This window comes from Anoplolepis gracilipes, chromosome 5, assembly GCF_047496725.1.
Source record: "Anoplolepis gracilipes chromosome 5, ASM4749672v1, whole genome shotgun sequence".
NCBI classification, from domain to species: domain Eukaryota; kingdom Metazoa; phylum Arthropoda; class Insecta; order Hymenoptera; family Formicidae; genus Anoplolepis; species Anoplolepis gracilipes.
Window position 1 is genome coordinate 5,513,276 of NC_132974.1, and position 25,368 is coordinate 5,538,643.

Genomic DNA, 25,368 nt, shown 5'->3' on the forward strand with positions numbered 1-25,368 from the left:
TTTGGTTGCCGGTCTTGGCACCGACCGCGCGCGGGTGTGTGGAAAGTGCGAGCCGCAGAGGCTTCCTCGAAGCTGATATTTGGATCGGGGGATCCGTTAACGCGGTTAGGCAAATGCAAGCAAGAACCCCGGGAAACTCCTCGAGGTAAGTTGTGTATACGTAGACGAGTGTTATGCTAAGCTACCGCGTGCCCGTTGTATTCGTACAAGCATACACACACATATATATACATATACACACATATACAACTCTGGATAATCATTACACCTATAGTTTATAGTCCGTTTGTGCAGATATAAGCACGAACGCAATGACATAGCCAAAGGACTATAATGGCGCTGATTAAAATTAATCAACTATCAACGTAGAATCAAATATTCCTTACGTTGTTGTGGAGAATAACGTTTTCGTAAACATGTAAATAAGTGAACAAGTAAAATAACAGTATATGGACAGAATCTGTTTTAGAAATCATTATAATCAGGTGAAATGTTTAGATTTATAACTTTTTTAATGAACATGCCTCAATCTGTTTGAATCTATTTTAACACAAATTTATCAAAATGTTATGTATAATAAATAAATTATCACGTGTTAAAAAATATAAATCACTATTATTTTAATTGTAAAGATTGCTAACAAATATATATCATAATAATTACATCAATTTAATATGATTAAATTTGTAATTATATACACGAACTATACCCTTGCATAATGCAGGTCAATAGAGTTTAATTCTCTTGCATTATGATTTATTTTCTTATGCAACGTAGCATTCCAAATGCATTTGCTCTTTCTGAGAAATATGCGCGATATATATATAACACGGGTTTCCTTGACTTTCACACTTTTTCTTTATTCACAAAGAACACTTTCATGCAAACTGGATAAGCCGCTGGGCGTCCTCATATCTTTGGCCCGACGGCATCTTAGAGATTTTGCATGCAGTTCGCTTTTTTATCTTTCTTTCTGCTTTCTTACATTTTATCTGTGATTTACGCTAGACATCATTCAAGAATGATTACATCGATTTTTTTTCTAATAAAACATTTTAGTTCTTTTAATATCTTGTTATAAGTATTACTTTAAAAATATTATTACAAAATATTTTTTTTGTTAAAAAAATTTTATAAACGTTGACATTTTTAAAAACTGTACATCTTGGTCTCAAAAATCAAAATAAAAAAATTGTGTACCAGCTAGGCATAGATACAGCGTCGATCACACAGAGATAGAGGTATTTAAAAATTATTTAACACTAGTTTTCATATATTCTGCTTATTGTACTTCCTAGCTTGAATATCTTTCATTTTATGTTACCTACTTTTTTTTATTTTATCCCTAACAGCACATATGTTCAAAAATGTCCATAAGAGATTCACAGAATATTAAAATATGTTTTAACATTCTATGGATCTCCTATAAACATGTGTTATTTTAGGAGTGATTTTATTTACATTTAAACCTTCAACTTCACTACCTTGAATATCTTAACTACTTCTCTATTTTATCTTCTATTTCTTTTTTCTAGTTTTTTAAACAAATCTATGACAACGGTCATTTTATGGCAGAAAATATATTGAGGCAAATTCTTTCATGTGCAGAAAATGATTGATGTCTATCCATCGAGGCTTTTAAGATGTGACATTCTTTAACACTTGGCTTTTGTCACTTGAAGCCAAACACCTTAACGTATATATATATCTATCTTTCACAGTTTATTTTTTACAACTCAGTCTTAAAAAATTTTCTGTAATTTTTTTTATTGAATATCTTCATACGCATATAATTAAAAAGATAAAAATAAAAATAAAATATAAAGAATACATACAAAAAGATAAAAAGATATAAAAAAATAAAAATATATCTTCCATCAAGAGTATTTATAGCAATGAAATAAAATGAGTATTGTCAAAAAAATTATGTTTACAATTTTATGTCAGAGCAACTCTTCAATTTGTTAAAACAGCTACTGATTTTATGTCATCGTAAAAAAATGAAGCGATAATGAGGAAAGGACAGGAATTTTAGTCGTTTTGCTTTCAGGAATACGATGATGGTACAGGTTTGATTCCTGTCCGTTTGATTACCAAAAAGGAAACCATCGAGAAACGAACGAGCTGGAAGCAAGGAAGGAAGGAAGAATGCGCCGAGAATGAAGGGCTCAACGGGGAAATTCGGACTAGTCAACGAAGAAAATTTAATTTGTTCCGCGCTCGACGTTCTTCGTCGTCGGGATTGTCGAGCATCCACTTCACGGCGACTTTATCGACGTCCACTTTGTGGTCTTCTTCTCTCAGCGCTCGTTTTCATTAACGGTATGACGTGCTCCTGATCGCTGGATTTCCGTCGACAAAATGCTCTTAACGAAAAATGCAATTCGAACACAGACAGCATTGTTATATGTCGAAGTGTTCTCTTCATCATCGAAAAGAATTTGTAATAAGTCGTAAAAAACATTGCGGGAGGTCTTATTAAAAATTCTACACCGCTTCCGATATCTCGATATACGTAACACTGCTTGATTTTAATCGAATGGTAAGTTTTCTTCTCTCGTAAAAAATTAAGTTCCATTTTCGTGCTCGGAAAAGAGTTCGTTCTCCTTTTTCTCTTTCTTTTTTTCGCTACATTACATTCTCATTTTTTATACAAAAGTTGCATAAAGAGTTATTTTCAAAGGTAACAAATATTAAATTATATTATTAATGAAAAAGAAAAAAATTAATCATTAACTCGCCTTTGTGTTACTTTGCCTTTGCGAATTTTATTCTATTGCATCGAGTTTATTTATTTCTTCTTTAAATATGCTCTTTCAGCTTTGTTTGATATTTTTTTATAAATATAGTCTGCATATAAAAATAATCTTTCTTTATCTTTTTAAATCAGACTTAATTATAAAACGTATCTCGAATTATACTCATTCTTTAAATATTTCATTAAGTTTCTGACGAATGTATAATGACTCTTTTACATATGTCTGAAGTACCATGTACATATATCTCATTTCTCTGTATATTCATACCTATTTTTTCACTTAATTTAAATGTACATTTATGTGATACGATAAGAGATCTCTTTATCATTTTTTATCACTGGAAATGTAAAATTCTCTCTATATAAGATCGTATATAACGTGAAAAACCTTGCACGTGCGAATATGGAATAACATGAAAAATCTTTGTACTATTGTATCTGACAGCATAAAATATTCTTTAAGTTTTCATTGTTCGTACCAATAAAAAAAGCACGTAAAACAGTGATATAAGTAAACAATCTCGCGCTTTCTCCTTTCTTTTTTATACACATATATATTTTTTCAGTTAACAGTACTTATACTAGACTTCATGAATGTGTTTCATTACTCTAGCGAATATTTCATGGCTGTTCTTTTTTACTTTACGTATTATGCCCGCAGTTTCGCTTACATTATTTCTCAAATATATATACGATTTTATAAATGATAAATTTTCATCACTGATTGATTCAAGAATTTTAAAAAATATTAAAAAAAATGATGAATCAAGATTAAAACGTAGATAATGATTAAATAAAATAGTGAGATAAACGTAATTAAGTTAAAAAAAATTTCACGAAATCTTTATCGTTTTGATTTTTTTTTTCCTTCAAATAAATAAGTCATGCTAAATATCTATTTTCAATAAATAGTTGTTACAGTCGCGAATAGATATATTTACGAGTTGTTAATCGTAGACGTCAATTAATCACACAAGCTAATAGTTAATTGCTAAATGTTCATAAGAAATGATTGCGTTCTTCCGTATTCGTCGCTGTTATATAATATTTCAATAAATAATCGAACGACACACGGAGCATCTCACGTCACGTCCTTCTCGCTTGAGTCTCGCCACGAGAATGACAACAAAGTGACTTTGCTCAAGGATATAACGCACTGTATGTCAGAGAACAAATGCCGTATCAACTATAATTTCGTATTAATCATCACAAAATATTTAACGTATATAAAATAAATGCACACTAAATATATTGTTTTTAATAAATTCTTGTTAACTTAATTACATTTACCTCACTATTTTATTAATCATTATCTATGTTTTAATCTTGATTCATCATATTTTTTTATATTTTTTTACGCTAATCAAGTATCGTTATTTCATTATTTATAAGTAATCATTTCTATAGCAATATTTAATTTTAGAAATACATATCATGCACTCAGCTTTCGATTTTTCATTAAATTTACCCTTTTGGAATTAAGAGAATGCGCAATAATACACTAGTGATTAAAATAATAAAAAGCCGTAAAATATTATCAACTGTTCATTAATAATAAATATAAAATTACAAAGAATATATTATAAATCGTATAAATGTATGTAACGCGTTATATATTTCGTGACAACAACAAGCTATCATGGTATTCGGCGCTCGTTTTTTTGCGATGTGAAGCGCGCTGAGTCGTACGCGTACGTCGCACGGTCGTCACGTCGTGTTGTCATTTGCGCGGCGAAGTTCGTATGGAAAGGACGCGTCGTGAGACGCTCCGTGTGTCGTTCCATCGTACTCATTGAAGCATTTGCGAGAAAGCACGCTTGTATCTTACAAATATTCAGCAATTATTAGCCTGCGTAACTGATTGACATATATATATATATATATATATATGATTAACAACTCGTAAGAATATCTATTCTAGTCTCACGACGACGACGACTGTTCACCGACAATAGGTATTTTGCATGACTTATTTATTTAATTGAAAAATCGAATAAGAATTTTTCGAACGCTAATCATAAATAATTTTAAATCATGTTGTTTCATTATGATACAAGTAATCATTTCTATAACGAGACTTTGGAAATATCTTGTATTACGATTCGAATTGTTCATCATCACAATTTGCCTATTATTTTGCAATCAAGAGAGCATGTAATAATACACGAATAATTTAAATAACGAAAAGTAAATGTATCAACTGTTCATTAAAAATTGATTTGAAATTATAAGGAACAGTATAAATCGTGTATAAATGTGTTTCGTAATGCGTCAAACATTTCGTAACGGCAACGAACTATCGCATGGGGTCGGCGCTCGGCGCTCGTTTTTTGCGGCGTGAAATATGCTACTGTTTACGCGCTGCCACCTTGTCGTCATTTGCGCGGCGAGGTTTGTGCGGGAAGGTAACAATGCGAATCGCTCCAGGCATCATCGTAATATCTTTTGAAACGCGATTACAAGAAGAGCACCAGACAACGTCGTAATTAACATTACATAATTAACGTCATATAAAAGCGATTATTCTCTATATACAACTGCTACAATTAACAATTATCAGTCTGTTTGGTTAATTAATTCTCGCAATAAATTACTTGTAAAAATATAACGGCAACGACTATCTATTCATCGAAACAGGTATTTCGCGCAATATATCCACTTTTGAAATAGAAAACAAAATAATATAGGATTTTAATATTTATTTAACCGCATATAAATTCGACATTTTTACATCGTTATAATTTGTCGGAATACGTGTCTCGCAAGATTTATTCCATCAAAATCTGTCGTGCAAATGAAATTGTCGACAAATCTAACCATATTTTCGAATATTGTAGACCGCGGATATTTATTTTTAATTTTAAATTGTATATTTATTTATGTTATGATACGATATGATAAAATTTTGCTTTAATATGTGTATATTATTTATTAACAGCAAAGATGGAAATTGCCATGACAGATGATGCATGTTTTCGGATGAGTTTTGTATATGAAAAAGAATAACAAAGAGTGAACACGAGAGAAAAAAGAGAAGAGAAATCAGGCGACAACAAACTAACCAATTGATGAAGGATAAAAAGTTTATAAAAATTTTGTTTATTTATTGTTTGTTACTTATTTAAAATTAATTACTCGTTTATTTCTGCAATCCTACATCATTGATGTAGGATTATAATGTCAATTACTATTGCGGAAATTAATGAGTAATTAATTTTAAACGACAATAAATAATTTTTAACAAACAATAAATAAACGAAATTTTTATAAACTTTTTACCCTTCAATCATCAATTCATTATTTTTCCGTTGTACTAATGTGATGTACAGTTCGCAATTTTATTTTAAAGTAAAGATTTGAGATTTGATAAAATAATTATAATAATTAATACGCATCTTTTCTGTAAATTCAAAATATTTTTAATTAAAAAATTAACATTAAAAGACTTATCATTTTTTAGATTATTTATAAAATATATATATGTATTATTACAGATTTGTTTAAAAGACAGATAAAACTTAATGTAATTGTATGCTTGCACACGTGCGTGCATGTATGCGCGTTTATTAATTACTTTATGAAATATTAATTATTTTGAATATTGCTTTAATTTGGATATATTTGTATTTTACAGACGATGATGCTACATCGTGTGCTACAACATTTGCTACAGCGTGTTCTATAGATGATTGCATACTACCCTTCATCTCATTTCAGGTTAGTATTAAATTATTTTTTATCTTACAATGAGATGATTGAGATGAATATTACATTAAAGCAAAATATTCTCTATTATTCATTCTCATAAATGTTTATTTTTATGATTACTTGACATTCTTTATTTTTTATAATTAATTAATTTAAAAAATTAATAGTTTAAGTTAAAAGTAATAAAAGTAAAAAGAAATGAGATATGTGATAATAATATAAAAATATACATCTCATAGATTCATTATCTTTAAATAGATGGGATACAATAAAATAACTAGTAAAACTATTTAACCTTGGGTATATGCATATCTGTTTATTTTATTATCTTACTGTATAATAATGTTAATTGCAAGACTCAAAAGAATGGAATTGAAAATACCAAAGATATATTAATAACAGTTTAGCAATTTTTGTATAAAATATGTATATAGAACATATAAATATATAATAAAGTATATATATATATATATATATAAATATATTATACTTGATTAAATTTTGAGTTTATTTTCTAGATAAATTAATAAAAAATAAAAGCAAAAAAAAGAAGTAAAATAACCCTACAAATAAAATAAAAAATAAATAAAATGATAATTTTCTAGTACGTTCAAACTAATTTATTCAACAGAAGATGTTAATTAAATTCATCACTAATTTTAATTTCTCATAACCTATTTATATATATTTACATATTTTTTCGCCAAGTATATATTAATCTTATAGTATATTAAACATTTCGTGGCGACGAACTGACTGGAATACGGCACCTCTTATGGTGTTAGTTTGTTATTATATATATACGTGGTCACTTACTATCATTTGTGCGATGAAATTCTGCAAACAAGCAGAAGATACTTTTTCTCTTGCTCTTGTAATATACTTAATATGAATATATGAATTCATAATCTTATTGTGACGTGTATATCTATATAACATTGGTGTAGTGAACGCATAACATTCCTTGCAGAATTTGCATATATTTAAAAGAGCATAAAAATCGGAGCATAAAAGTTGGAATTAAATTATCGAGATCGATGTGTTGAGATTTTTATATACCAGATGAATATAAAAATTGTGAATTCGCATAAGTTTGTTCTGTTCCTGTAAAAAGAGTCAGATTCGTCGTCGTCGCGGTAGTGTCGGTGGTGCCGACTCCGCTAAGTAAGTAAATCTTCAACGTGGATTTACGATCCCGCAGGGAGTCACCCTGTGTATCTCGTTCGCTGCGCCGTGGCATGGATCGATAGTATCGCAGACGGGACCCCAAGCCTCGTTCTATTAATCTCGATCGTTTGTTCTAAGTTTATCGTCCGTCGCGAAATACTGAGTACATTTAAGCAGGAAGGTTACCGATCTATGTGTATATATATGTATAAATGTATATGTACAAATCTTCGAGGTATCCTTTATCACTTGCACCTTAATTTTAGATAAGATTTTTTTTCATTATATATATATATATATATATATATATATACATAAACACGAGATTGTTTCTTTATCCCCTTTACACAAGATAATTTTGTAATGAGATATTAATTAATTACTATTAAATTGCGCGGGCGTCAAAGATTTTGATCAGATTAAAATTATAAGAAATAATGAGTTCTCAGAAGAAATTTAAAAATTTTGATATAATATTTTGATCTATTATATTACGGAATATTCAGAAAAAGAGGATATATCTAGAAAATTTTTGTTTAACAAAAATAATTTCAAATCCGTATATTCAAATATTATCTTAACGTTGATGTATGGATATTATATATATATATATATATATATATATATAGTGATAATGCTAAAACATGTCATTAATTAAGCACTTCCACGAGCTTTCAGAGGGTCTGTTAGATTAGGACAAATGGATGTTATTTAGAGAATAACGGCGAGAAATTAGTACTACTCACCTCATCCATGTTACTGAGCATACAGAAACGTCAGAATACTAGCAATTATTGCTCGCAATATTATCGAATGTGATTGTTATCCAGTTAAATAAACGCTCGCGAAACAGATACGGTCATTTGGCTCACGAGTCGCGTAAACTACATATCGCGCATCGAAAGTCGACTTAGCCGTATTATATCAGCATTATCTCGACATTACAATAGGATATAATATGGATATGACGATAATATTTCTGGCAATAGCGACATCGCAAATTTGCTAGGACAACAGTTTTGCATTCCAAATCGATCGTGTCTCTGTATATGTCGTGTATAACATTCGCTTCATCCCTCCCTACTGTCCATCTTCCTCCCCTTTCTATCCTTCTCGTCCACCCCTCACGGGGTTTACGTTCGTGCAAACCCTAGCATAATGAAATCCGTGCCATTAGGCCGGACAGTAGGGTAAATTCGTGTTCGCGCAAACGTCGGTTTCCGGCTCGTTCGGCGTGCACGTACTCGAATCGAATCGAATAGAATCGAGATCCTCGACAATGCTCCGCAAAACTCTCTCCAGTCCTGCGTGCATACATCTAGACGGTGTCTACGAAACAACGCCGTTAGTTATCGACCTAATGTCATTGAAATTCTGAATACACATATGTCATAAAAGTTATACCATTCAATGTTTAATTAAGCAGTCAAATATGTTTATTTATTTAAATGTTTGTAGAGTATCTAATAATTTGCATAATGAAACAAAAATATACCAATTTGCGAAATTTGACGTTTCGTAAAAATGTCAGGATATTTAAAATAAAATAAGTTAAAGTCTTTATGCTAGCTATACAATTTTTTTGTTTTGAAAGTTTTTTTAAAAATATCTGAGATTCAGTTTGAAGACAATACTTTCTGCACACGGTGTATATATTTTGGTTTTCGTAAGGCTGGTAGAGTAAAATCGGACAGGTAGATAGAGACGAGCGGGAGAGGGGCAAACCGTGCGTTTCTATCTACGAACGTGTGTGCCCGCGCGCATAGAGCGTAAAGGGACTAAGGGAGGGTAAGAGGCGAATGTTGAGGGTTGCATGCAAGAGGCCGGAAAGGGGAAAGAGAGGTAAAGAGGATAGGGACTACACGAGCGCGCAAGGGGAATTCGATGCCGGACGATCGAGCAATCTGATGATCGCGTCCTAATCGAATTAAACTCGCCGGTTGTGCCCGTGTTTACGATGGGCTGACTCGTCGGTTTGGATTTGCTACGTTCGCGCGATAATGGACGCGCACGTAGTGGTGGTGCCAATACCATCCACCGGCGGAATGGCCGTAGTAGTGATACGTGCGAGCTCCGCGTTCCTCATCGATCCCGGTTGTTATCACCGAATGGAAAACGTGGGGAACTCACAAGATCCTGATGTATATACGGCATCGCGCCATAAGTCTTCAGAGTTGTTTATTACGAGAGAATGACTGAGACACAATATGGCGAGGGATATTTCAACATATAACTGATTCTGTTGTCTGAATGTATTGCTCAATGAAGTTATAATTTTAAAATTATTATTTCTTCTTTCTTTTTGCAAAATGATAAAAATAAACACAAAAAATTTTTTAAACATATTTTAATAAAATAAATAAAGCATATAAAAGTTTTCAGTGTGTTATTACACTTTATATAATAATAATAATAATAATAATAATATATACTGATTAATATAATAATAAATTAATAATAAAATTGAAAACTTTTATTATATTAATAAGTATATAGTTTATATCAATATACTGTTTGTTGCAATTTATTTATTTTTTAAAAAATTACGTCATTGTTCATTCATAAATTTAAACTCATTTTGTATTATGCAAACATTTATATATAAACTAGGTCCTTTTATCTATTTTCTTCAAAAAATTATTGATTTCTTAACAATGTTTCAAACATACATCTTCCGTTATACGGATTATCCATTTAAATTCGAATAATAAATCCGGAATTCATTTACATACATTTGGAATAATGTTCACGTATTGTGTTTCGATAAATTACAAACTTTAAATATTACCATCTTTGAATATGTTCCGTGTAAAAGCAATCAATAATGTACCTTGGACTTTCACGATAATTGCGTTGGTTTACCGTGGATATTTTCCCAATCCGACTTAAAATGCGGAAGTCGATTAAATTTTAACTTCCTTGCAGCGTCAATATACAGATTGTGGACGAAAGTTTACTCGACGCAATCGGACCGTACTATTGTTTTTGTTTTTCGCCAAACGAGGAATGTTTTTCTTTTATCGTACATCGTATTTTTCGTAGAAAAGGAAACAATTTAAAATTTAATTTGGAAACTGTATGAGAAATAAAATGTTTAAATAAAATATTAACAATATATAGTTTCAATCAGTTATACCTAATAAATAAATAAAATATAATCCATATTTTTATTATTTATTTAATAAAATGTAAAATATATGTATTTAAAGTTTATTTTACGTGTAATCTGATAATAAAAGTGAGACGTATAATTTATGTATTCGGATTTTATAAAATTTAATACATTTTATATATACATATATCGTATTATTCATCAGGAAATTAATATTTCGTACGTGGCGTAGATATTATAAATGATTCTCTCTGATCCGAATTAGCACATTGTTTTTCTCACTCACACTTAATGCTTTCAAAATGTCATATCGTTTCGGTAATGAATTTTCGATATTATTCCGAGTTAATAAATAGCAATCCATTTATATTTGCCAATGTGCTTACAGCAATCGTACATCATTGTAATCGATTTACTAAAAATTCATTGAATCCAAGCTAATAATGCGATTATAAAATTGGATAACGTGTAGATTAGTATAATACATTAGTTTCATCATTTTACTTCGTAATAATCATAATATATTGTTCAAGTATTAACGATAATAATACACGAATCCTAAAATTCCACGATCCATTGTATCACAAAAGAATGTAAAAGATTAAAACATTTAATATTGGATTGAATAATATATTTATTAGATTTTTATGCACGTGCCTTTATTACAAATATATAAAAAGAATCGATCAAAAATATCGCACAAATTATTTGCAAATAATGCGTAATTCTTTTCACATGTGTAACAAAGTTGTTGAAATAAATAAGCATTACATTACAACAAGTATTGCAGAACAGAATACGGGATAATGTAATTTCTTTCGTGCCGGTTGAAATTCTGATAACATGACAGTAAGAGTCGAGAATGTCTACGACATCGACTAGATCCAAATACCGGATAGATCCAAAATCTGAGAACTACCGCAGGATACCCCTCGTCGAGTCAGTCAAAGTACGAGTTTGTATAAAGCCCGCAGGCAAAGCGGATCCGTTTACATGCACTAATTGTAATTTTAAAGCTATCGAATCCGTCGACGATGTACGGAACGTTCGCGCTAGAGAGAGAATTGCGGTTACGAGCTTACCAGCAAGTGATCGTCTACCGTTTAATTAACAATTACGAATTAATATCAATCAGTGTGCACATTAACGACGTACTGTTTTAACAACGTGAATATTCTAGAAGAGCGGATAAGTGTACTGAAAAATTTATTTCGCGAATGTCTAAAAGTATCTGACCAAAATTACAATATATACATATACATATATATATATATATATATATATATATATATATATATATGTATATCTTAAAAATAGTAATGAAATTATTATTATTAATTAAATTGTAATAAAATTATTTATGTGTTAAAATCAATATATATTAAAATTTTATTATAATTTTAAATACATAAAAACGATAGAGATAAGAAATGATTATTTTGAGATTATACAAAATATTATAATATAGATCTTTGAATTTTTATATTTTTTTCTCATATTGTTAGTCTCGCGCGAGTTGTAAATTTATGGGAGGTATTTGTTGACTTTTACATTTCAAAGTGCGAAATGAGTGGTGGGCAGTTTTGAAAGCTTCAGTTGCGAATATAACACAATGGCAGAGCTATGATACAAAATGACCGTCATCTGACAGAACGAGAGTTCTCCAGCTTAGCTCTAGTTTGTAAGCCATATCGTTCGCAGTAAGGCGCCGCGACGGGATGTCAACGGTAGTCAACGTGGGCAGCGACATGATGTACGTACGTACTGCGCGAATGTACGCGGCATTCATGCAAATAACAAGACAAACAACAGTCACCGTAAGTTTCGCGAGAAACCCCCCGTAAAATACTTCCTACTTCTGAAACTCGACAGCCATCGGATAATTCTGAGTTACGTTTCTCCTCCAAATGCAACGCACGTAATTTGTAGGGATAATTGCCGAGGTTTAAAATTACATAAAATACCATAAAAGAAAACAAACATGTAAGATTACACTTATCCTATAGGAAAATGGAAAATTTTCATTAATTTAGATATACAATTGATGTCTACTTTTTTAAAGAATAATTTTTGCCAAATCTTAACAAAATGCATATAAGATATTTTTAACAATTTTAAATAAATTTTAGAATCTAAACATTAAATATTTTCTTCAAAAATATGCTTTTCTAATTTTTATATCGTTATTAACTTTAAGTGTTTATATATGTATGTACAATATATATGTATATATACACGTACTCTTTTGCCTGTATTTGCGGAACTCGATTTCGTTTGTTTCAATACATCTATCGCTATCGAATAGTTCTACTTGTGTATAACATATTCATATAATGCCCTATAACAATACCGTGATAATGGCATCGGTTAGGACAAATACATTATTCCATCTATGTTCACATTTTGTATTTCTATGAAAGCAGCCAATAACAATTTGGCCGAATTAACTATTATTTGCGCAGGGGAGGTAATAGTAACGTATAGAATGGAATTTCTGCCGTCATCCGACCGAAATCAGAAATACACGCTTCGCCCGTTTACTATTCCGCCCAAGATGGTTATAGTCATATTGCCCATTGTCGTGCTTAGCTTCTGTAAAGGGCGGTTACCAGTAGTCAATGCACATACCGGCGCTTTAACATCGTATGCATCGTATGCATGTATGGGTATCCGTGTGTCGGCGTATGTGAATCTACCGGAATCAGATAACTATCACAGCGTTCTGTGAATTTCTCCTAAGACCACTCTATCTACCTTTCTCTTTCCTTTAAAATTTCTCTTTTGGCACTTTCGTCGTCAATTGCAATTCACCGCCAAAATCGAACGTGAAATTGTAAACGGTTAACCATTTGCTAATCGCTTTATAATTAGTTAATTTGTAAGAAGAATATGAAATGATTAAATAGAAAACTTATCGCCGTTGAATAAATTAGATATTGCGTTAGCAGCACAATAATACGTTAACGATTTTACATAAACAAATTTAAAATTTTATAATATGTAAATTTGGTAATAGAAAATTCGATCATTATGTTAGACTATTTAGAATATTTCAAGTCAACCATCCATTGACGTTCTTGAGACAATAGAACAAATTATAGTTAGAAGTAGAGACAAACCGATTATATATTTATAAAATTTTCTAAAAGTATATACTTTTAGAATTCTTATATTACGATATTTAATAAATTTTTATTGTAAAATAGAAGAATTTTTCTTGGAGTATATAAATTATTCTCCAGATGTCAACTGATTGCGTGAGAGTTATTGTATATATTGTAAATATTAAAATAATTAATATTTAGAGAGAAAGAAATAATTTTTAAATCTTACGGCGAGGGATTTGAGCAGATATATAGTTGCTCTATGTTTGTGTGTATTTTGTTAATATTTTTCGAAACACAATCATAAATTTCAAGAAAAAAAAGTGATTAATTTTTATGAATAATTTTAAATTATCAATCCGAGATTACTTAAGTATATATATATATATATATATATATATATATATATATATATATATATATATATATACGATTTGTAAACATATCATAGCGACGGCTATTTATCAAGAAAATGTATCGCACGATTTAGTCATTTGAAATAGAAATTACAGCGACAAAAAATGAGAATTTTAGTTTATTGTGTCGTGATGTATATGGGCAACAAGTATTTCTTTAACGTAGCTTGTTGGCTCGTATATGTCTCCCATCACTTTTTTCGTCGATATGTAATTTGTTATTATTATCATTGTTTCTCAATTGAAAGAGATTGAATAACATACAAATTGAACAGAGAATAATTTAAGTAACAAAAAACAATTGAGAGATATATAAAATGAAATAACGTATAAATTAAATAATTTAAATAATGGAGAGCTGTAATGTGTCAAAGCTGTTCTATTACAAATTAATTATGCAAAGAATAAAAATTCGGTATGAAATCATTAATATTTTTTGTTTTCAGCATGCTACAAATCGTTTGTCGCGTTGTTAATTCAGGAGTGTCGTGGAAAGTATTGCGTTAATGTTAGATTTTTAAAATTCGTTTTATCCATATCTCGGTTTGCACTTACTGTCATCAAGGATTGTATTTCTGATACCGACGAAATGAGATATACATTTTGTTGACTAGAGGTGCGATCCTCGCACGAGATATTGATTGGTGATCGCGAAATTCGGGAGTGCCGGACCAAGTATTGCGCGTTTGTTTTTATCGTGCGTTGTTTTTGTCATATTTTAATTAGTGCGGGAGTGCCATATAAAGTATTACGCGTCCGAGGACAGAAATGCCGTGCAAAATATTGCGTGGCACGTAATAAAAACTAATGGCTAATGAATATTTCCGAGAATGAGTGTAATAAATCTTGACAACCTGAGAGGAGGAGGAGGAGGAGGAAGAGGTCAAGGAAGCATCCGTTGTGTGCATCGACCAGTGAGTGACAAACTTTTATTTTATTTTGTATTTTATTGTATTTTGAGGTAACGAATCTATATATATATATATATGAAAACTTAAGTTATATTTGTATGTCTGAATGCATATATCAATAATATAAAGATATTATAAAGAAATGATGATATATATGATATAGATTTGTTGCCTTGATCTTCAGATTGGGATGTGACAGTCGTACAAAAAAATAACATTAATTAAATATCTAAAATAATATAAACTAAAAATTATAATGGAATATAATGCTTAAAATGATATATCCATAATGATTATTCCAATGGCTAAACAAATCATAGCGGTCAACAAAATTCGTGACACGAAAATGTCAATATTACTTCATGCAGAATGCATATCCTATTCCCAGTACAGAAAAATATTGTGAATTTCAAGTGCATGAATATGACAACATGTGACTAGTAAAAATAAATATTGCTTTATATATCGAATTTAAGTTATCTAGTTTCGAGATATAAAACTATTTTTCTAATTTCTGAATCAGATTTTCTATTATTTTGATTCATATAGTCTTTATAAACGAAAAGCTATTTATCATTAGTGCGTGCGGTCAACCTAAGAATGACATTGCAAACAATAAAATAAAAAGAATAAATATTATGAACATATCGGTCCAAGATAATGGAAGTTTGCACAAACAATAGAAGTCATTCGCGAATGCTTCTCCTTCGTGAACGCAAAAATTTATGAGTTTGTGATCGTAAAACAAGTCAGTAAACAAAACGAAAACATTGAAGAAATCAATTCGAAGAACAGGGAAAAATACAATTTAGATCGCAACAATGATAAGAAATGCCATGGAATTTACACGCGTACGTCACAGGAAATGATTTCCGTATGCGCCGCCGTACGTAGCGCGCTCCGATCTGCATAACGGAGGTTACTTTACAACGGATCTTGTGCAAAATAACGTTTCGAGATTCGGTGTAGAGCGCAATGAGGATATGCCTTCTAGCGAGCATCTATTCTGTTACTCAGATTTCGTAACATCCCTGCTATAACAATATTTAGATTGTAACAATAATGTAAAAGAAAATACTGACAGTTATCACATTGGTTAACTAATGTTCCCTTTTAATAGCAATTTTTGTCATAAGAAACAGAAGGTATTAACTAATTGTAAGTATATTATATCTAAACATGCAAAATTCAAACAACTAATTAAAATTAAAATTAAAAGTTCTGAATAAAAAATACTGTTTTCTTTTTTAATTTTCATATAGAGTGTCTAAAACTAATGCTGCCATTAACAACATATACTCTTCGAAATTTTTTTATTTATTTTTGTAAATTTATAACAAATTTATAATAAATTATTCTTTTTTTCGATTAACATAACCGATAATTTAATAAACTAACATATTTATTATTAACTTCGTTATCGCGTATAGTATATTTTAATCTTAACTTTATTACCATGTATGTGTTTACATCGCACGTGACTAGAAATGAGTCAAAGAGTCAGGATCAGAATTCCAAACGAAGTATTAGGGCACAATTTAATTTTCGCATATCGACGCGTGGCGTTCGTATAAAATTTCGCAAGTCGCTTTCATTTAATTTCATCTGCGAAGAACACGCACACAATAATTAGGCGGCAGAGTCGTGCCGGCGCGACGAAACGGAAGAAAGAGAGACAGAAGATGGGAAAGGAGCGCCTATGTAAAGGTTCGTTTGCGCTTCACGAGCGCAGCACGGCGACTTCCCCGAGATCCCATCTTCTAACAATGCTCCCTCGCCCTCGCGATGCGTGACCGGGGTCAGGATGGCACCGTTAGAAACCATTTCTGCGAGTGCTCACCCACTCGTGGAGAACACGTATCGCCGCAAAAATAAGCTTCCGAGTTATAAGTGCTGTGGGACGTCGCGTCGAGAGACCTTCTTTCTTTCCGCGATGTCAGCCGACATCCATCGAGACTTTTTATTTAATAATACTATCCAAATTAAAAGTTTTTTTTTAAATAAAATAACGTTTCTAATACATCAGGAGCGCAGATTGTTTTCTGTGTTCTTTATCCAACGTTTGCTGTAGTTTTCTCTTCGACCTTTTGATCGTCGGTATAAATATTGTAAGCGTATTATGAAAGTCTAGATCATTCAATTCTGAAAAGATTGTGTGCGATTTTACTAGTTAGGCAGAGAGTATTATTTAAGAATTATAAAAAATGAAAAGATTATGTTACATATTTATATTGTATTATCTTTCTCATTATATTTTTTTATACACTATTATATAAAAAAACATGTCGTACCTCCTGACATTATATTATATTTACTAAAATAAAAATAATACCAAAAATTACTAAAAAAATTTATCAAGAGAAAGATTATTATATCCAAAGCAATATCAGAAATCACCTACATAAAATGCTGTATCGAACGTTCGAATAATACATTCCGTACTAATCCCTCGTTACTACGGATTACAGCGCTGTTGCGTCCAGATGTCTGTTTAAAGCGTTTCGATCTGGCAGCACGTCACAACGCTGTACAAACTATTCTGGATAAAGCACGTCTAATTGACACAATATTCTAGAGTCACAATTTATTAAACATTGAATCATTATTAGCTAGAAATATCCCATAATATGATTTTAATATAGCAGGGAAAGAATACAATATATATATCTAGAATTTAAAACTGTACCTCTTCTAATATCTCGAAATAAATTGATTATAAATTAACTATACAGTACACACAGTAACTATTTTCAATTTTCTTTGGTTTTATTATAACATAATATAATGTAATATATATTCAATCTTTATATAATTTCAATCATTATTACAATATTATTAAAAAATTGTCAAATATATAATATTATCTGCATAGAATAAACTCACAGGATATTAGAAATATTTATAAAATAAGATGAAAATAATTTCTTCAAACTCTATGATAAAACTCGGAATTCGGTTCTCGTGTAAGACGTGTAAAGGTATAATAATATATTGCAAGAAAACGTTCTGACAGACAGACGAATGTTGCAAATTATTTATGACATTGCCAAAAATGCGCTATTAATTTATATCAAAATCTCACAATTGAAACTGACATTATCGTGAAAAGAGATAAAAAGAATATTGGTTCGAGAAAGATAAAAAACGCAATCATAAACAGTAATGCAATAAAAAAAACATCGTTAATAATAGCAATTATTTATTTAATGAAGCGTCATTATGTCTCAATAAATTTAATTTTTTAATATAATTTTAAAGAAAGAAAGATTTCTGTTTATTATTTTATTTAATAGAATTGTAATTTATCAAATGAAAAAACATTTAATGGACAACACAAATAACGTCCTGTTTTTACGCGATGTAATATGCTCGATTACTGATCAATTATCAATTATCTTTCTGTATTTCTATTATCGCAAAAGCCATTTTGCGAGTTAGGTCAATGTTATTTTTCGAAGTAGATCGATCGCGAAACCCACTGGCCTCTCTCTGCGCGCGTCGCCGAGAAAAAGAAAACATTCGTAGAATAACGTCCGTTCGTTCGTCCATGTGCTCGTTATCCGAGCCGACGAGCCAGAAAGCGAGCTGATAATAATAAGGTACTTTCATAATTGCCGATGTAATTAGAAGGAAAAAAAACGGAGGTGAAGCGCGCAAAGCACTTCCTTCGCAATCGGTGACGGTTCCGTTCTAGTCGCGTCCAAGTGCGCGCGCTTATTGTTTGACTGTGTCGAAAACGGAAATGCAAAAGGAAAAAAAGGAGCGTCCGATTGTCTTTTCGATTCGGCATGTTATATTTCTACGGGAATAGAATGCAATTTAATTTAATATATTTGCATATTTTACTTACATCTCTTCACTTTAATATTATTATTCAGAGATATATTGCTTTGCTTTCTCAAAAGCTTTGCGGAATTTTACTAAGTACTTACAGGCAAATAACGACAAATATACATTAACCGGCTAAATTCGCTCGCGACCCGCTTTTGCCACTACTAGACAAATCTGCAAAATTGGCAAACAAATAAATTATACAGTCCTATGATAGTCATGTAAAGAAAGAGAGAGAAAGATAGAGAGAGGGACTGGAATGTTGTCGACGCGCATCGCGACAATTATTTACAGTATCTTACGGTGCGCCAAGAGTTAGTCCGCCTAATTTAATCTTATTTAATTTCTACAGACTCTCTCTTAGCGTTGTATATATTGTACCAGTATACTCTCTGTCGAGAATCACGGTACGATTTATGGTTGTTGCTTTCGCAAAACTTCACGTTGAATAAACGTTCCTACGTGCTTATTCCAATTTCGTTTTCTTTTGGATATCATACACCGTATTCTATAATTCTCTTTACTTTTCTCTGCAAAATTTTTTATTAATAATTTTTATATTAATAGGAAAGAAATAGAAAACTTTGATTCGTGAGAAAGAGTATAAATGGTAAGGAGAATGGCCTACGAGACGCGAGCGAAGGGGAATGGAAAGTTAGAAGAAACGTTAATAATGATAGACTCTCAATTCCGAGTATAATAAATTCTTGTGAGGCGCGTAAAGTCTTCATTATTGTGCACGCACTGCATTTTAACTGTCTTTATACGTACGAAAGCTATTGCCGGCAACGGGCATTAATCGTTTTCTCTATTCCGTACTTGAATTATCACAGATGATAAATCGCGCGAATAATTCAGCCATAATTTCAGAAATAAGATCGCACGATAGATAGCGATAGAATTCAGAACGCGACATTAGTTCGTGAGAACGTTGATAAAGAGCATGAGGAGCAAACTGCTTCGCAAGAATCGTGCGAAGGGAGAGAAATTAGGAGAAACGTAATGATAGAGTCTCAATGCGCATTTCTGAACACATTAAATTCTTCAGCAATGAAGTTTGTCAGATGCAAAAAGTCTTCGTTATTATATACTTCAATTTGAATCTTTGAAACTGTTTTTGCGCAGTAGAAACTTTAAATAAAGTACAATAATATAGTTTCAAACAACGTTTATGTTCCAGAATTATGATCTCTTATATACGCAGACAAAATATATATTTATAGCACGGGGGAGGGGGACGAATAATCCAGCCACAATTTAAAAATAAGTTAAATAAGATCCTGCGCGATCGAGAGGTAAAGAAATTCGTAACGAGACGTAGTTATGAGAGAAATACCGAAGAAAGAGAGAAAGAAAAAAGTAGTATTTGCCGCTGCATCCGCGGAAGAGAAAGGTTGCAAAAGATGGAAGAACTGGAAAATGAAAGAGGATAGAAAGCAACGGTGGAAGCGACAGGGCAAGTGGGATCGAAAAAGGAAAGAAGGCCAAAGCGGTTGGATGAAAATTTAATTTCGCCGATCCTGGAGGAGGCCGTCGGGGCACTATGACGGCATTACAGCACACTCTCTCTCTCTCTCTCTCTCTCTCTCTCTCTCTCTCTCTCTCTTTCTTTCACCGTCGGCAAACACACTGACGGCCAGGATTTACGAGATTACAGTAACGAGAACGCGGTAATATTACAGGGCGATGACGAAATTACCGGTCGTTCGCCCGCTTATCGCCTGAAAACTCGCACGAGCGGAAAGGACGAAAATAAAATTTGCCGAACGTCCACATGATTGACTCTATCTCTGTCCGTGTATTTTCGTACCGGTCAGCCGCGATGTCCGCGCTACGAAATTTTGTGAGAAATTTAGTAATTGCGATTTTGGCCGTTACCATCCGTAAGTCATAGTGAGTTACGAGCGCCCGTGATTATTGCACCGCGCTGCGCTTCCGGCATCTCCGCAAACGCTCTCTCGTTACATTGCGCGTGTTATTAATTGCGGCCGGACTAACAACTTAAGCCGCATGACTCAGTAATTGTTGGAAGATTACATCGTAGAGCACACTGACCGAAATCGTAATATCAAAATCAAAGTTGAAATGCAAAGAGATTGGAATATATTTTCTTCTTAGTGTGTCGAAAGAATAGAGATGTAAAATTTAAAAATAATACCCTCAAAAATTTGAGTAATTTAAATTTTTTTCGAGATTATATAGATTACAAAAAATTACAGAAAATTTTATATTACAATATTTATACAAATGTGGCTCTTAAATATATATAATTTATATTTTATATCTAAAAAAATATAAAATTAAAAATATAGGTAATTAAAATGTAGATAAATATAGTGTAATTTATTTTTTTTAATTAAAAAATTTTTATTTTTTTGGTCCATTTACCTGATTTTTCAATTTAATTAAAGAATCGATTTAATTATGTAATAATAGGAGATTATCCGATATCTCAGATAATGTATAGAACGGTTAAATTTCAATATTGATTAAACTTTTATTCCAATATACAGACTTGAGAAATTATTATAACATTTACCTGGAGTTTTAAATGAGATCATTTGAAGGGGAAATATTGGCTTCTCGATGGAAGTTTGCTATTTACTTAGGACTGTGTAAAAAGTTGGTTCAGTGATAGGATTTTCCGAACGAGAGCTTCTCTAACAGTAATCGAAATGCATTTTCCACACATTTCAAACAGATGCACAACCAGCATTAAACTATGTCCAGAAATTTAGCAATTACTATTTGAATGTTTACCTAGCTACGCTATAAGTCATAGTGAATTACGAGTCGTGAGTATCGCACTATGCTAGTCACAGAGCAGAAACGTGTAGTAATCCTGTTATTAATTGCGAAGACATTGAAGAGCTCAAGATACTGTTTATAACGTCACAAAAGATGTACATTCAAATTATGTTTGAAATTAGTCCGATTAAATATAGTTTAGCTGTTTAGTTGTTTTATTGATATTAGAAACCATTTTTGCATAAAAATGACGAAAAAAAAGAGAGAAGAAGAGAAACGTTGTGAAATAAAAAAAGTCATTAGATAAAATAGATTATTTCTTTTTTGAGAGAAAAAAATTTTTATTTAGTAATATAAAAAAGTATTTTATTGTACTATATTATTGTGAGTGTTACTTTTTACGATTCTATAAAGAGAAAGATTTAAAATTTTATGTTACTATATATTTTTCTTTTTATTTGTCTATTTTTATTTCGTCCGACATATACTACTATTCCCTCCTTCCTCTCCTCAATATGGCTTAAGTATATTATTAGATTTTAACAATATGATCGATGTTAATAAATGGAGCAAAAATCCAACAAGCATTTTTACGCGTTCGCCAATCATATTGAGTCACCATAAAAAAAAAAACAAATACAAACAGCAGATGCACGTATAGAAACAAGTCATAATCTTACATTTTTTTGCATTATGATTTACGAAGTATAGCGAACATGAAATAGCTTTGCATGCCAATACGCGTTCCATAATACCGATTTATTCCGGGGAATAAAGTGTCCGGATGGTGCAGGTGGATAGCAAGCCGCCATAAAGTTAGTGGGATACGAGAAATTCCATCTTCTCCGAGGATTTCCCTCGGAGATCCAACGCGGCGTAAAAAATACTGATTAGAAAGTAAAAAGAATTGATAATGTTTCGTGTGGCCGGGTTAATGAAAATTGCATTCATCGCCGCATAACGGCGGCTAATAGCGTCAAGGTTCAACGATGCACGGCAAGTATATAGGTTGCTTTAAGGCCGGAACACCTGCTCCCTCACTGCCGCCAGTTAAACTCGTAGCTCTCGTTTTCCACTGCGGTCGGCCGCAACAATAATTATCGCTAATAATGCCGGGATACTTAAACAGAGTTATAACGTAGGCTCCCCTGAAAGCGCCATGCTATTTCAGCCGAGTAGATACGCGACAACCGATCTACGCTCACGTGCATCCTTTTGGTAAACTTAGTTTACCAAAAGGATGCACGTGCTTTGTATACCGATTGTAATTTCATCTGACATTTTATCTGGCAAATTTATGTGAATTAATATACACGCTTTCAATGGTAATATTAAATTTCTTTGAAAAAAAAGCAAGATACATTTTTGAATTTATATTTAATCAAGGTGTAAAATATATTACAATTCAATTTAACTACCATTAAATTTAATATTTAGCTGCCAATAAATTCCTAAGTTATTATAATTAGTCAATTTATTATGACGTTGTCATAATAAAAATATTATTTTTATTCTGACAATTTGAACCATTAATCAAGTAATTTGAATTATTGAAACGCAAACTTCACAAATGACAATATTATACTGTTTTTATCTTTCTTATTTTATCGGAAATGCATGCATTCCGATTTGCCTACAATCAGTGGAATCTCTAAGAGAGATAACGTAGAGAGAAGAATAAAATTCAAGGAGGGAAAATTACCGCGAGAACGCAGACGGTCGTGCGGATCAATCGCGCGTAAAACGTCTTTTAAAAAATGCTTCCACCTGCGCGCAAACTTTCCCTTCTTCTTCTTCTTCTTCTTCTTCGCTCTCAATTTTTATGCTTTCTTTGCACCGCACGATCGCTGTGCTGAGAGAAGTTCAGATCGTCTTCCCTCGCGCAAAAGCTTGTCCTCCGGGAAGGAGAGGTATTACCTCAGGAGAGAGGAACCAAGCTCTCTCACTACGTACTTCATTACGACTTAATTCACCTTCACAAGAAACTCCTCGCGGGCAACAAGGACCCTTCTTCCCTATCCCCTATGAAGGAAAAAAGTGCGCACAACGACGGCCCAATTGAAGGTGCAACGCACCGTTTACGTAAAGAATCATAAACAAATAAATTATTTAAATAAATTATGAAAATAAATGAGTAAATCTAGAGAATAAATTATAAATTATTTGCATATTGTCATTTATTCAAATCGCATTTATTGCATGTATATACTTTTACAATTTGCCTAAATTATAGTAAAAAATTAAAATCCGTAAAATTAAAATTGACTGTTCTGAAAAATTATACGTAAATTCTGAAAAAAATTCTTACATTGCAAAGATCAGAAATTATCATTCGAAAAATAGTGCAAATTTGTAAATCGTGAAACGCGTCGCGAGTCAAAACTCGTTTCTCTTCCGCGTCCTTGATGATGCAATCTTGTCTGTTTGCGGAATTTTGCGGTGGCTGAACTATATTTACGCAGTTCGCACGGTGACGAAGAGAACGTAGCCGGCACTGGCACAAAGAAGGCAGGAACGCAGAAAAAGTGGGCCACCGCGTCGCATTTCCAGGGTGGATTGCTTCTTATAAACGCGGCACGCTGGTTGGAATCTCCGACACGAACGAATGTTGCACGTATCCATCCCAATCTGAATAAAAAGAGGGTTGGGCCATGGCAAATTGATTGGTCGACCGGGGTAATCCCTATCTTGTACGTAGCCGGATATTAGTAATTTTCGATAAGAAGGATCGGACGGCGGAGCTTTGTCCAAGAGATCAAATTGGCGGCTGCCCTAATTGGGAGAGTGGGGACGAAAATAATGGATGATAGTCGGTATATATGTGTACAGCGGTAATAAAATTACGTTACATTAGACTGACCTATTATAATATGGAATAAACGACGATAAAGGGCGTTGAAATCTAATTGGATCGATGTTAAAAAGAAAATAAAAAAGACGCGAAAAAGATAGAAAGTAAAGAAATAAATGAAAACTAAACACGCGGATCCCGGAGTTTATTATTATAGTTGTTATACTAAATAACATATTGTTAATATACTGTCATATTAAGCGTAACTCGACGAAGGTGTTACTTAACAAGTTAATAAATGCCAAATAAAGAGATGTAGAGAAATTTGCTTAAAATCTCAACAAAAGAAATTAGTAATAACATGCTATTTATAATAATATGCATATTATAATAACATGCAATTTCAAACAACTTCTAATAAACTGATAAAATTATATTACAAATAAAAATTTTAAAATATGAATCAAAATAATTTAACTATTTCTCTCTCTCTCTCTCAAATTTTTTCAAAATTATTTTATTTTCAAATAATTAAATACTAAACATTTCCGTACACGTAAAATATATTTTATCAAAGAAAGATTGATGCGATACTGGATTAATAACGGGGAGAATATAGGCCATTGTTATTTCGCTAAGTTACCACGCGGAAAGACACAGTTAGGTAGCATGACAGCCGGTGTTGCAATCTTGCTGTTCTGTATCGTCAAGTTTATGTGCGTTCAGCCACGTCCCGGAGTATGTTTCGGGGGCGATAGGGTCGGCGCCAAATGCGCGCGAAGCCACACGGTCAAAGTGGGACTGAACTTCAGCAACGACGAT

At 31.9% G+C, this 25,368-nt stretch overlaps 1 protein-coding gene and 1 long non-coding RNA gene across 5 annotated transcripts in view; one reads left to right on the forward strand and one right to left on the reverse strand.

The window, feature by feature from the left end:
• The window catches only part of Stet (stem cell tumor), a 373,411-nt gene that overhangs the window by 154,177 nt on the left and 193,866 nt on the right, over nt 1-25,368 (reverse strand). The gene's annotated exons all lie outside the window — the stretch shown is intronic.
• Nucleotides 4,497-25,368, forward strand: part of LOC140665595 (uncharacterized) — a 183,280-nt gene continuing 162,408 nt past the window's right edge. For 2 of the 3 annotated variants that reach the window (XR_012046636.1, XR_012046635.1), the window contains exons 1-3: nt 4,497-4,713; nt 6,393-6,475; nt 14,712-15,179. This is a non-coding gene — a long non-coding RNA (uncharacterized lncRNA). Of the gene's footprint in view, nt 4,714-5,154; nt 5,396-6,392; nt 6,476-14,711; nt 15,180-25,368 lie in introns of those variants that run through there. The other variant, XR_012046637.1, reaches the window with a different exon arrangement.